Source organism: Rattus norvegicus, chromosome 2, assembly GCF_036323735.1.
Source record: "Rattus norvegicus strain BN/NHsdMcwi chromosome 2, GRCr8, whole genome shotgun sequence".
NCBI lineage: Eukaryota > Metazoa > Chordata > Mammalia > Rodentia > Muridae > Rattus > Rattus norvegicus.
The window spans coordinates 81,639,822-81,655,476 of NC_086020.1; the positions used below are offsets into that span (position 1 = coordinate 81,639,822).

Genomic DNA, 15,655 nt, shown 5'->3' on the forward strand with positions numbered 1-15,655 from the left:
TCCCTTCCCTCTGTCCAGACATCTTACCTTCCTTGCCTTGCCTTACCTTCCCTTCTCCTTTTTCCCCTCTCTCCCTCCCTCCCTCCCTCCCTCCCTCCCTCCCTCCCTCCCTCCCTCCCTCCTTTCTCTCTCTCTCTTTCTTCTTTCTTTCTTTCTTTCTCTCTTTCTTTCTTTCTCTCTTTCTTTCTTTCTTTCTTTCTTTCTTTCTTTCTTTCTTTCTTGGTACTGGATGGATCCACTGCATTGAACATTCTAAAAATACCAACTAACATGGAGTTATAATCCAAGCCCCACTTTAATTTGAGCTTATTTTTTTCTGCTTTGTGATTTACTGGAATTTATTTTGCATGCTAAGGGTGATTAGACTATTATGGAAAGGGGATTATATTTAAAATTATTTGAAATTCCTGCCTACTTCAATAATTTGAATACTGCCTTTAAAACCCCCAGTTCTCTGTTCATCCATATAGACTAACTGAACTTCAACTTGTTACTGAGTTCACTGGCTCCATTGGCTGAGCTCTTCAGTGTTACCTAAAGCAAGGCAGATTTCTCATTCAGTGTGTTCACAGTTTTGCATGTAAATATTTTCAAAATGAAAGAGAGTAGTCTTTCTGCCAATTATTTTTTTTACTTTTATGAAATGCAACTTATATTCTATGCTCTTTGAAAGCATTGTCTGAATATCTGTTAATCTGTTCTTTGTGATGCTCCCTATTTACATTTATTATACTCTTGGGGCTCTATTTAGCCATTGTGTTGGTGTTGGCTTTTCATTTGTAATTAACACGAAGATTCAATGAAAGGAGTCTTTGCTCATAGATGTCAACTTTATTTTTGTCATTATGATTAATATTACTGCTACTGTTGATCTGCATTGATGGGTGTTAAGCTCAGACTCTCACATGTGAGGCAGCACACTGCCACTGATTGACATGTCAGTCTCAGAGAGGGTTTGAACAATGCAGAGTACATATCCTCATACTTGACAACCTCCATTCTTAGTACATATAACAGGTGGTGATAAAGAGGCCAGACTTTGAAAATACCACTATGCTACATTTCTTTGAATTTTAGTGACTTAAGTATATATATATATATTTCTCCATGAGACAAATGAAATTTCTTTGGGTATGAGAGTAATTTTAATTTTTTCCATCTTAAATGCCTAGAAACGCTAAATATAACTCTTTTCCTCAATTTATATTATATCTCTTTGAAAAACCTAAAGACACATCATCCTGAGTGAGGTAACCCAGTCCTGAAAGTACATGAATGGAATGTACTCACTTATAAGTGGATATTGGCTAATAAAGTAGAGGATAACCATGATACACTCCACAGACCCAAAGAAGCTAAATAAGAAAAAAAAGGCCCAAGAAAGGATGCTTGGGTATCACATAGAAATAAGAATAAAATAGTCATAAGGGGCAGATGGAGAGAAAGAACTAGGAGGGGGAGGGGAAGGGGAGGTGAATGGGAGATTCAGGATTTCGTGTTTGAAGGACAAGAGAAATAACCACATGGCCATAAAAATGAATGGAAATGTGTAACTGGCAGTGGGTGAGAAGAGGTGAACATTTCCAGAAAGAGGCAAAGACCTGTGATAATGGAGGCAACCAAGAATCAATGATGGGGGTGGGGATGGAGGGAGGGATTTAGTTGTGCCTCACAACAATAGGGATATAGAACTTGAAGAGGCTACCTTCTATAGCCAAGGAAGAATCCCAGTGGAGTAATAGAGACATCACCCTACCTAAAAATATTTCAACGCAAAATTTATTCTGTCTGTAAGAAATGCAGGCACAGGGGATGGGACAGAGACTGAGGAAATGGCCATCCAATAACTGGTCCAACTTGAGACCCATCCCATGGGAAAGCACCAATCTCTGACACTACTAATGCTACTCCATTATGCTTTCAGACAGCAGCATAATACAGACACAGTCCTCTGAGAGGCTCCACCCAGCAGCCAAATGGTGGATGGAAGCATGGGGACTCTTATAGAACAATAGGAGGAATGATTGCAGTCAAAGGGGGATAGGAACTCCACAGGACATTCAGCAGAATCAACCAACCTCAAACCTTGGGGCTTTCAGAGTCCAAACCACCACTCAAAGATCATACACAAGCTGAACCTAGGCCTTCCTGAACATATATAGCAGATGTGCAACTTAGTCTTTATGTGGGTTCCGAACAACTAGAGTGGGGCTATCCCAAAAGCTGTTGCCTGCGTATTAGATATGTTCTAACTGGGCTGCCTTGTCTGGCCTCAGTGGGAAAGAAAGTGCCTAGCCTTGCAAAAACTTTAACTGCCAGGATTGGTGGGATAATCAAGGGGTTTCCCACATGCTCAGAGGAGTAAGGGGAAATGGGGTAAGGATTGTGGGTAGGGGTGACCAGGGGGAGGGCAGTGAGCAGGATGTAAAGAAATAAGTAAAAATCAAAATTAAAAATAATGAAAACTTTTTTCCATTTCATTCTTCTTTTCTTTTCTTTTCTTTTTATTAGATATATTTCTTTACTTACCTTTCAAATGGTATTCCCTTTCCTGGTTTCCTGTCCATAAGGCCCCATCCCTATCCCCTCCCCTACATGGGTATTCCCCCCATCCACTCCCCTTACTTCCCCCTGACATTCCCCTGCACTTGGGGTCCAACTCTCTGAGTTTATAAAATAAATTTGGTATGGAAATGAGCATAATTCATTATATAACTTCTACATGTATATGGTACAACTCTACATTTCATAGTTGGATTGAGGTATTGCTCCTATTTAATCTTCTTTAATTGAATAAACTATTGTGATACAACTCCATATTAAACATGTAAGGAATGTTGAATGAGAATCATGAGGGTCTCTGCATTTTTTAAGTCACTATTAAATAATAGTGATTTGAAGAACTATATTTATTCATATGATATATGCTATCATGCTGAAGAAACTTGAGTGCTGGCCTTGCTATCTACAGTCTGCACAACCTCTGTGAGCCTATTTCCAAATGTCTGTATTGGGTTCTTCGATAGGACATTTTTCGTGGGTTAATATTACATACATCAGTTAATGTAAAGTACAAAGGTCACTTTGGTTCATGGGATTGATTAGACAATATTTAAAATGACGGTAACAATATTAAATGTTGGTGAGTCTTCCCAGCCTGACCTTATTATTTTACATATCACTGAGAAGGTTTCCTTCACTCTAGAGAAGAAACAATAATGGCAAATGATATGTGGATATTACTAAATATTATACATAAGTATATAACACTCTCCACTGATAAAAGTGTAAATTTGTCAAAGGTAATATGATCCAAAGATGTTCATCTCTCTAGTATATATAAATTAGCTCTGCTTTCAATAACTTCTGAAGGTTTCTTTGTTGACTTGTCTTTTAAATCACATCTCACTGTAAAGGTCAACAGTCAGAGAAGTGATGAGGGAATCAAACCACCTGGCCAGGTATAGTGTGGAGTGACATACAGAAGTAGTGACTTGGTTCCTATGTCTTTATGAATTATCATGAAAAATACATTTTTCAAATATAGCACATAATGAATTATGTTTTTTTCTCCTTTCAATGATTTTTTTTTTGGTTTTGCTTAATGTCATCATCATTCTCCTATATTCCTAGGCTAGCACTCAATTCATGATTCATACTCTTTCTATTTCAGCCAGCCAAGATTTTATTCATGAAATATTACACTTCTTGAATTTATTCTAAGGTTTTAAAGTTGTACCTTTACATAAAAATTGTATCAACTTTATTATAGCTATAAAATAAAACATCTTTAAGAATTTACATAAATATTATTTATTGGACTAAATCACAATAATTGGGTATAGATAAAAAGTTTTTGAATTTAGAAATGTCCATTTTTACATTAATGAAAAAACATTTCTTTAGAATCACTATTTTATAAAAGGAAAAAAAAACTGTTCGGTATAAATCTCCATCCTTTTTTGGAGAATGTCATTAGTTTTACTTTTTAATATATTGTACAAGAGAAAATAGTTCTTTTGTTTAGTTTTTATTCTTAGATTTTCCTAGCTATCAACATAGTCTTATTTTTCATTACTGAAGTAAAGAGGAGATATTAAATGCAAAATATTGTATTTAAATGCAAATGCTACCACTGAATATAACAGAGGGTAATAATTTGCCATGAGAGCCTATGAATAGTCATTAACTCCGAACTTTTATCATTTAGGGATTTATTATAAGAATTTCTAACAGGCACGAGTGCTCAAAATGCTCATGAAATCATCTGTGGATGGGTGTACCCATCCACACTATGAAAATGCTCCACAGGAATGACACATCGGCCATTAGGTACCAAGAATGGCTCTGCTTCATAGTAGTATCCCTAGAGTGCAAAATTTATTTCTCTGAACATTTCAAACAAGACTTCCAAAATGTCGTCTTACTTTTCAAATAACCCTGAAAACAATGTTACATTTATTAAATTCTTTCCAGAATGAATTAGTGAATATCACTGTGAATTTTGTGTAGAGAATTGTTCTGACAAAAGTTGGTACTTTGATTCCATGACTAATGTGTGTCTTTTGTATTTACATAGTTCTCTTACATGATTTTTAATCATGTATCCTTCCCATGTAAGACCTTTTTTCTTCTCAAATTGAAGGTATCTATTTCCTTACTTGCTACATATATATTACACATATGTTATCAAACTATTACCTATTACTTTTCATATATATTCATAAATGTAGAAGCACAATTCTCTATGTTTTCAAACCTATTGACACCAAATATTCTAAGATTTTTTTGAAGGGAAATAGAATTCTAACATTTATATGATATAGTACCTACTATGATTGCACTAATGAATGATTTGAACATTTATTTTCATAATTCTACAAGATGAATATTCTCTCAAATACTCTTTAACATACATAGAAATATTTCCTTCACTTATTTTTCCTAAAGCCTCACAATTATTCCAGTGTACAAGAGGCTCATAAGTCAAATACACAGAGCTGTGTAAGATCGTCAATGTAACCTGACATAAAATCCACAAAGACAATGAATGCATGTCTTTTGTGTATTCTCTTAGAAGAAGCTTTATTATTATGTCAGAAACATAAACTTTTAAAATATTTTTGTAGTTAGTATCCCTGATGGCAAAATAACTCTCTTCTATAGTTACTCTGCAAAAGTCAGTCTCAACAATCTTGGAAATTATTTTTTTCCTTGAAGTTCTGCTAGCCCAAGTGATCAAATATATTTTCCTCTATATATCTTTGCTAAATACTTCATTTGGCCATTAAGATGGGAATTCAGTCAGGAAAGCCATTTCTCCAGTTTTGTATGGGGGAGGGGGCACAGATTATGTTTTGGTAATGTTTACATGATGTTTACCTTAGAGATGAGTGTATCCTGAAGCTGTAGTTATGTTCAACTTTCCCAGGATTACACACCTGAAACACAATGCATCATTTATCAAGTGATTTCTTATATAGGTAACAAGCTGCTCCTACATTATGAGTTAGTAATCTCTTTCAAAGAGTTAAGATCTGATTTTATAATGTCCCTTTGTTCTTTAGCAGTTAGTTACTGAGAGTTATAAACAAGAACATCGTCTCATGACATAATAACTTCTAACCCACATTGAGCATCTAGTGAAATGACACGGATACCTTGACTGCTTCTCCTCTGAACCAAAGCATTCCCTCACCAGTGATGTCATCTGTGTTTCCTGTTTCATTCAGATACGTGGTCATAGAATTATGTTTTCATTTCCAAAATGAAACTTTTCATTTTCCTACGTCAGAATCTTCCTATATGAAATGAAGAATGGGCTAAATCAGAAGGACATGATCTCACAGATGGTGATCCTAATTTAATATCTTAGGCTTGTAAGGCAAGTATTGAATAGCAATTATTACAAAAATAATGTTCTCTCAATGGGTACGGTTGCTTACATTTACCATCCAGCCTATGAGAAGCTGAGGAGGAAGACTCCAGGGAGCTTTCGGCCTGCTTGGCCTACTACACACTGAGTACCAGGGTAGCCTTTGGTACTTAATAACATCATCTTACCTCAAAAATAAATAAATAGGTAGATAAATGGTAGGTAGGTAGATGGATGGATGGATGGATATATATATATATATATATATATATATATATATATATAGAGAGAGAGAGAGAGAGAGAGAGAGAGAGAGAGAACATAGTCCAAAAGTAAAGCAGTCTTAATTGTTTTGACTTCTCTTTCTCACTCAGCAAAAGAAGGAATATAGTTGTCATGCCCTACAAAATAGACAAAGCCAAGAGAGGGGTGAAGAGACAGTGAAACTGAGGGTGATTGTAGTTGCACCTTGAGTAAGGAGAAATAACCCTATTTAGTCTTACCGAATGTACGCATCAGCCTTAAATGGTGTTTAAAAATCATACAACTTATATGGCATTGCTAACATATATTTTTATTACACTTAAATCTATATGGTATAAAATACTATAATTCTATTGCAATATAATATTGTAATACTATTTTCACTTTGATGGAAATATGAGTTTGTCATCTTTCTCAGTTTACAATTTATTTGAAAATTACTATAATTATCTAACATGTCCTTAGATTAATATGATATATATGTTTCAAAAAAGGTAGTTGGGTTAATGAACATGCTGGTTTTACATAAAAATGAACACTGAAACATGTAGTAGAAACATATGTAGAATTCCTTGCTTGTAGAAGCCCTTTGACACCTACCTGATACAATGAAGTGGAAGTTATGGAACTTCCGATTTCAAGCTAAGGGTACAGGAAAGCCTACAGTGCAAGGACAGAGAGTGATCATATAGTATTTCACTCACTGTTTGCATTTTACAAACTGCCTTATATTTATTGACATTTTATGTTTTGCTCGCTGATTCTGTGATTAAACGCTGTTCTGTATTGTTAAATGTTTTCTCAAGCATATTAAGCTACCTCTCAAGATTGCTGCATGTGACATCTCAGACACAGGTTTATATTCTTTGTGTGATGTCTCATAATAAATTGTTTTCTCAAGTTGTACAACAATCTAACTTCTGAGCAGCACTGTACATAAACTCACTTTTTCTCCTCTCCTTCATAATATCAGCTAAAATAGAGTCATGATATTAGAATTAAGCAGGTGAGATACAGTAACTATGTGATGGTTTGAATAGATATGGCCCCACAGATTCATGTATTTGAATGCTTGACCCATAGGGAGTGGCGCTATTAGGAGGTGTGGCCTTGTTAGTGGAAGTGTGTCATTGTGGGAGAAGGTTTTGAGGTCTTGTGTTCTCAAGCATAGCCCAGTGGAATCTAGCCATGTATGTATGTATGTATGTAGGTAGGTAGGTAGGTAGGTAGGTAGGTAGGTCGGTAGGTGGGTAGGTATTTATATGGCAATAAGTAAAGAGAAGCTGCCTACATGAGAGTTGGAGTAGTTCAATGAAAGATAGCTGGAAGGAGCTGGAGGAAGAAAATGGATGGAGATTATGATGTAATTCTATTTAAATTAAAAATGTGTTTTTAAATTGTCCTGATATATAACATCCTTTGTTCTGTTACCATGAAACTACTCTTATGTTGGAATGTGTGGACTTGGCATAAACTGAATCTTTTACCCAGACCAAAAGTGCTCATATTGGAGCTCCAGTAAGTAAGATATCTCTTAATTTCTTTGAATCAAGAATCATGTATTTGTATCATCACCCAAAAGTCAATAACAAGTGGACAACATTCCTTAATTCAATAAAACTTTGCTTGATATTTTCGTGGGGTTTTTGTTTGTGTTTGTTTTGTTTTGTTGAAATGGGCTTTCTTTGTGCACTGGAGGCTATTCTAGAACTCCCTTTGTAATCCAGGTTAGTCTTGAACTCATGGAAATCCTCCTGGCTCTGCCTCCAAAGCTCTGGAATTAAAGTCTGCCACCTCCACAGGGCACATTTGCATCACATTTGCAGCAGATTTGATTTCTAGGAGAGGAAAATCTCTGAGATCTCTTTTACAAATTGGAAGCTTACCTCAGTGGGGTTCTCCATGAGAGCATTCTTCCTGTTGCTCCAGCAAGAGGCCCCTCCTTAGCTGCGCTAATCCTTTCAAAAGTTCCAGCCTCTCCTTCAGCACCAATGTCCACTGGAACTTCCCAGTGTTTCTTTTACCGCCAAACTATACATTTTTCTTTTACTTGTGTTTTTCATCGTAGGCATATATAAAAAAATTAGTAATAACCAGGGAGCAGAATCAATGTTATGAGTCTTGGAACTTCATTTTCAAAAAAATAATTAGTAGATAATCTTTTGGTTTATTATCAGTCAAGGTCTCAAGACATTAGCCGATGGCAGGCAGATACATTGTCAAAATATCATTTGAGTGGCTTCTAGCCCAGTTCCTAATGTTGATTCTTGTAAAAGGAATATCTTGTATAGTATATGCATTAACCACCTGTCAATTAAAAAGAAAAAAAAAACCTATAGCCTATAGGAAAGAGTAGAATAAAAAGTGTGACATCTAGGAGGCAGAGAAAATTCTGAGAAAGATCCAGGTCCTATAGATTTGCCTTGGAACATGTGATATTGGATGCATGGTACCGGAGCACAGGTAATCAGTCATGAGGCAGAATGTAGATTAAAATAAATGGGTTATGATCTAGTTGGAGAAGGGCCTACCTATATAGTCAAGGTATTTGCAATTATAATTTGAGTCTGAGTCTTATTTTGTAAGCATGGTCAAGGAGCAAGAACCAGAACAAATGTCTTTAGTTTCTGTTACAACAGTCATTGCTCTCAATCTACTGTCTCCTGAGGGCTTATGGGCCTATTAAATTGTGGATAATATTCAAATGCTTTTTTTAGTCCAAATTCCAAAGTCTTCTACATCTTAAAACAACAGCAACAACAACAAAATAAATAAAACAAAGCAAAAAACCCAACCACAAAACAGCAACAAAAGTAACATATCCAGGTTTTTCTGGCAATACCCTTTGGGATCAATTTCTGTATTATTTACTCTCCTGTTACTGTGATAAAACAGCAGGGTCAGAAGCAACTTATAAACAAAGATTTTACTGAGGCTTACAGTTCCAAAGGGAGAATTCATGATGGTCAAGGAATTATGGCAGTCAGAACAAGGAGATAAAATCGTCAACTGCAAACACAGAGCAGACAGAAGAGAATTGGAGCAAGTCTTTGTGAATGAACATTCCTCCAAAAAAAGCTCTGCCTGGATGTGAATGAAAAATCTCCCAAAACAGTCCGTGTGTGTAGATACCGATGTATGCACTGGGATTTCAGCACCGTGCAGGGATTTTGCCGGTGAAGATATCACCTGTGATTTTGAGGTCTATTTTCAGATTTCCAGCCATTGATTGCCCTACTCTGTATCTGAATAAACATCTCTTGATAGCAAACAAAAAATTATTTTAGGATCTACTAACATAGAATGACGTTTTATGATAAATTAAATAAAAGGTCTCTTAAAAACCATTAACTTAGAAGGACTTTAACTCCCACAAATCCAAGAACTGGGAATGCCATCAGTTTACATTTTAGACTCCCTGCTCCCTGCCCCTGCCCTGGCTCTCAGGTGTACCCAGCAATGTATTTTAAATTTTTCTGGACCTATTAATTTTGTTGTTTTGTAAAATTACAAAAGTTCATAAAATGCTTCTACAATGGAGCATGGAATTAATGTGTGCTCCCACGCCATGGTCACTCAAACCAGCTCCAGAATAAAATCTCTTATTCCCTTTAAGATGAGAGCTATTAGTTTTTGTTTGTTTGTTTGTTTTATTGTTGTCTTCTTTTCTTTTGTTTGTCAACAGCAAAGGCACCCAACATAGAACCCAGAGAATGAACTATGTCTCACCTAAAGATTCACTTGAATGGATGACATGTACCTCTGTGAACTCCCAGAGTCTAGGCCTTCTGGACATTTGGAGTTATTTTCTCAGGTGAATTGACAGTAAGGTGTTTGTTTGTTTGTTTGATGATGGTGTTGTTTTGGGGGTTGGTCTTTGGGTGTCCTGGCTTGGTCAGCAGTACATTTTGTTTATTCGGTGATAATCCTACAGTTTCTGGGGTCTGCTATTAAAGTATTTGGTTTAGGGTATCCCATTTGTTTAAGAGCATTTTAGTTTAAGCATTTAGTTTTCCTGCTAGCTTTCAGGCCTCTCAAGGCATTTTGGATTCTGGCTGTTTAGCCATGTTCATTATTTTGTTTGCTTTGGGAACTTTTGAGACATTTTCATTTTTGACCATCTTGGTTTTCATTGGCTTTGAAATATTTTGATTTATTTTCATTTGTCCTTTGTTTCCAGACATTCCTTCTTAAACACACAATACTATACTGCAGGTGCCTGCAACATAGGAGTTTTATGAGTGGTAAAGGAACTTCTTCAGCTCACTCAAGGAGACTGCAGGGTCTGGAGCCACCTCCTATTTGTGTAAATGTATGAGATGATCCCGAGACTCAGTGGGAAAAGAAAGTCTCAATGTAAAAACTGAAAAAAATCATCACAAAAGGAAGTACATAGAACTGACATAATAAACACATGTCAGGAAAAAAGGAAAACATATGCATACATACATACATACATACATACATACATACACATTTATGTTTGCATTTAACAAAATCCTAGGCAACAACCTTGTTTTGTTTTGTTCTTGTTTTTAATCACAACCAAGCAGACTGCTTTAATAAAACTGTAAAATATCTGTTACCACTATCCAGAGCAAAACCTGATAAAATTGGCTTTGCATGATAAAAAATAGTTCTTCAAAAAACTACACAAATTAAACTAGATATTGAATGGAATTATTAATGAAAAGAAATTTTAGGTTTATATCTGCTAATGGTAAAGTCTAAAGTAACAGTGTGCTCCTTTTTTCTCTAACCTTGCTTCTTTATCTCTGATTTATATATTTCTTGAACAATTTTTTCTTTTGACTCTGCTTAAGATACAGCATATAAATGATTGTTGACAATAAATATGGCTATAACTATTATATTAATTTAGGAGTTATAAAACTTTAAAAGGTACTTAATATCCTGAGATAAAATTTTCAGTATTGATTTTTTCTTAATATCCTTTTACTAAATGGTCATCTGAAACTGTAATTAAATATATTTTTATTGAACAAAGCCTTTGCTCTTACAATAATCATTACCTAAAGTTTGTAAATATTTTTAGAGACTGATGCCCACAGTAAATATTAGCACTCAATTACTCAATGATTGTAAAACATGTTCTACTGAAGAAATATTTAAAATTGTTCATAAACTTTGGTCTATTATATAAATAATGCATTATAAGAGACTTTTACATGTGGCCACTAAAATTTAAAATAGTTATGATCTTCTTCAAGGCATAAAACCCATATGTTTCATCACCTAAAAGAAAAAGATCACATCAAATATTCCATTCTGACTTAAAGACCCGAACTGTATGCACGTTACTTTACCTCACCCCCAGAAGGAGTGCAGTTTTTCACATCATCTGAGAGAAAACTCCGTAGCCTTTGCTGGATATCTCATCTCCAGTGTTGAGGAACCGGGTAACTAAACCTTTCCTCCCTTTCATGCTCCTTACATAAATTCCACCTGGCATATTTCTAAATAATGACTAGTCTTGGTTTTAATAACATTATGAATAAATATATAATGTCTTTTCATTGAACATACCTTCTTGTTGTTGACTGCTTTTAAACTAATATTTGAAATATTAAAGTTTTTCCATTGTCTATATGAATGTATTCCAGTTATTCAATATGATTTGGTTAAGGCAAGATGTTTTTTAGTTAAATTTTAACTCCATATACTCTGATTAGAGAAAGCTAGAGACTTTAGTTAATTCCCTCTTATTCAAACTATACAAAAGACATCAATGTCTAATAACAATATCCACAATGTTTTATACTTTAAATCTTGATGTTTATTGCTATCTAAAATGTACTATAGTACAATTTGCCAGGATTTAAAAATTAATTAAACAATGATTTAGTAATAAAAAGAGGAGGCAATGCTGCATTAACTCGTTTTACATTTTTATTCAAATATGAGAAAGACTAAAACAAATAATTGTACAACAGGGGGACTATATAGTCAATCTCATAAATTTTATTTTGTATCATGTGTAACCTTCACTGTATTGAGTCAAATGATATTGATTACTTAGTTTGAAGTATAAAAATTTATGCCACATATAAATGCAATGCCAGAAACAAAGGGTAAAAATTAATTCAGATCCAGATCATAATGGCCTTTTTTTTTTAGCTATTCTGCTCTCCCAAAGACTGCTTTCCTGCCCACTCCTCAAGTGTCATATACATCCTATCATAAGACTAAGCCTGCTAGTCACGAGGGACTTCACAATATTTGATACATGGTCCCTGTGTGCACAACATGTGATGATTGGTGAACAGGGGAACCGTGAACAAAATTTCCTGGAGAAGCAGTGTCATGCCGGTGAACAAAGACTCACGAGAGGAGTCTGTGTCTGAAGACATGAGGGAACTGACTGGAATTCCAGTCCTGTGGAGAGCTTGAGATGTTGCAGGTTCAAAAGTTAATTATCTTGGGTTATACAACTATAAACGCTCATCGAAATGTCTCCACGTTACAACGTGAGATTTTTAGTAACCTAGATCTGTGCTCCTGAGTTATGTTCACTCGCTCAAAATGACTCTGGCATGAATTACTTACTCTTTTCTTTAAGATGAGAGCTATTCTTTTCTTTGTTTGTCTTTGCTTGGGTTTTTGTACCTTTTCAGACCACCAGCAGTTCGAAAATCAATCCAAGATTCCTAGCATAGTTTACTAAAGCTGAAGCGTTTAGCTAGGGCTCTCTCCCAGCTACTATCTAAACATACCCTGACTATTCTAGGCACTGTGACTGGCCACATGATTAGATCTTTACCCTCTCTGCTCCACTTGTGTCTGTGTCTGTTCCCTTCCAGGTCCTTTTAACTCTGCTTGCATTTCTGTGCACTTCTTGCCCCAGCCATTGGCCATCAGATCTTTATTACAACCAACCATCACATCAGCAAGGCAACACCAGGTACATCTCTTAGGTTGCTGTTAGGCATAGAGGCCTGTCTGTCCTTCATGTTTTTAAGTAGCTGTGGAAGGACAAGCATTGACACGTATAAAACCAAGGACGGGCCATTATAAATAACAATACGAAGATCAGGCCAGAATTAACAATTGAAAATACAAAGACCCAAAAGATGCCCCAACATATAAAAAAGACACGTGCTCCACTATGTTCATTGCAGCCTTATTTATAATAGCCAGAAGCTGGAAAGAACCCAGATGCCCTTCAACAGAGGAATGGATACAGAAAATGTGGTACATCTACACAATGGAATATTACTCAGCTATCAAAAACAACGACTTTATGAAATTCGTAGGCAAATGGTTGGAACTGGAAAATATCATCCTGAGTGAGCTAACCCAATCACAGAAAGACATACATGGTATGCACTCATTGATAAGTGGCTATTAGCCCAAATGCTTGAATTACCCTAGATGCCTAGAGCAAATGAAACTCAAGACAGATGATCAAAATGTGAATGCTTCACTCCTTCTTTAAAAGGGGAACAAGAATACCCTTGGCAGGCAAGAGAGAGGCAAAGATTAAAACAGAGACTGAAGGAACACCCATTCAGAGTCTGCCCCACATGTGGCCCATACATATATAGCCACCCAATTAGACAAGATGGATGAAGCAAAGAAGTGCAGACCGACAGGAGCCGGATGTAGATCGCTCCTGAGAGACACAGCCAGAATACAGCAAATACAGAGGCGAATGCCAGCAGCAAACCACTAAACTGAGAATAGGACCCCCGTTGAAGGAATCAGAGAAAGAACTGGAAGAGCTTGAAGGGGCTCGAGACTCCATATGTACAACAATGCCAAGCAACCAGAGCTTCCAGGGACTAAGCCCCTACCCAAAGACTATACATGGACTGACCCTGGACTCTGACCTCATAGGTAGCAATGCATATCCTAGTAAGAGCACCAGTGGAAGGGGAAGCCCTGGGTCCTGCTAAGACTGAACCCCCAGTGAACTAGACTGGTGGGGGGAGGGCGGCAATGGGGGGAGGGTTGGGAGGGGAACACCCATAAGGAAGGGGAGGGGGGAGGGGGATGTTTGCCCGGATACCGGGAAAGGGAATAACACTAGAAATGTATATAAGAAATACTCAAGTTAATAAAAAAAAAAGAAAATACAAAGACACGTCTTAATACAATGTGAAGGAAAGTCACACCAAGTTTGTTTGCTTTTTGTTTTGTTTTGTTTGTTTTGTTTTCTGCGTCAACAGTTACATAGCTCAACTCCAGTGATATTCTTTCTCTATCAAAGGTTTACCGCTTTCTAAAACAGCTATCAACTTGGAAAAAACATTAAAATACAGGAGTCTTTAGGGAACATTTGCCATTCAAACCGCCACAGTCTCTATTAATATTGTCTCTCCTTTTTTAATTTTTTTACTAAAATATAGGTCAATATACTATATTAAAACTTCTAATTTTTCTTCCCCGTAAAAGTCCCTGATTTTTTTCATAGAGAAAATTTAATATTTAATTTTGCATTAAAAATTGATCTCATTATTTTTTCTGGATGCGGTCCATATTTAAGTTTCCCAAAACATTATCTGTTCTGGTTGCTTTTTTTGTCCACTTATTACAAATCTGAACATATCTGGAAAGAGGAAATTTTAATTAAGAAAATGTCTGCATAATATTGGCATGAAGACAAATCCATGGAACATTTTCTTAATTAGTTATTGATGTGGTAGGGCTTAGATGATTAGAGGTGGTGTCACTTCCAGGTAGATGCTCCTGGGCTATATAAGAGAGCAGGCTGAGAAAGAAGTAGGCAGCACTTCTCCAAAGCCCTGCATCAGTTTCCTCCTGCATGTTCTTGTCATACGTTCCTTTCCTGACTTCCTCAGTGATGGTGTGTAACCTGAGCATTGAACAGTAAAACCAACCCTTTCCTCCCCCACGTGGTTTTGGTCATGACGTTTTGTCACAGCCACAGGAAGTCAACTAAAACAATATCTATTTATCATAGAAACATCTTTTCTGAAATTGTTATACTTCATTATTTTATCAAATGAACAAGCAACTGAATCTCATGCTCCTGCATGCCTGTTTTGTGTAATTCACGATTCCTTGAAGTCTCAATCCCTCCACACTGTTAATTACTGTATCTTTAAGCATGGGTTAACCCATTTAATTTCTCATGTCCAGGAGGCTGTTTCCCAGTTACAAAACGTGTTTTACATTGTTCGTTTGCCCCTAAGTCGCCTTTTTCTGTTTTTCCTCTTGACACCTTTGCACTTGAAATTGTTTTCATATTTTTATTTCCTTATAGAAATTTTAATTGATACACCACCACAAACTCATTTTACTGTCTTAATATTTATTTTGTTTAATGGACAATAAAAATAAGGTTGATGGTTTTTCACTTTGTTTTGATTTTGTAATGTGTGAGTTCTTCCAAAGAAGTTCCATCTGGATCTTGAATCTTGAACAAATCTCTAGGACTTAGAGTACTCTGCTGGCTCACACCTTTTGGATTTTGACAGCACTCCTCACCTCAAATCTTAGCATCCAGAGTACATGCTTTGCTGTTATGTCGTC

At 36.0% G+C, this 15,655-nt stretch overlaps 1 long non-coding RNA gene across 1 annotated transcript in view; it reads right to left on the minus strand.

The window, feature by feature from the left end:
• Positions 1–15,655, minus strand: part of LOC102551357 (uncharacterized) — a 51,171-nt gene that overhangs the window by 21,348 nt on the left and 14,168 nt on the right. Inside the window, exon 4 of the long non-coding RNA XR_005500762.2 lies at positions 5,383–5,441. This is a non-coding gene — a long non-coding RNA (uncharacterized LOC102551357). The remainder of the gene's footprint in view (positions 1–5,382; positions 5,442–15,655) is intronic.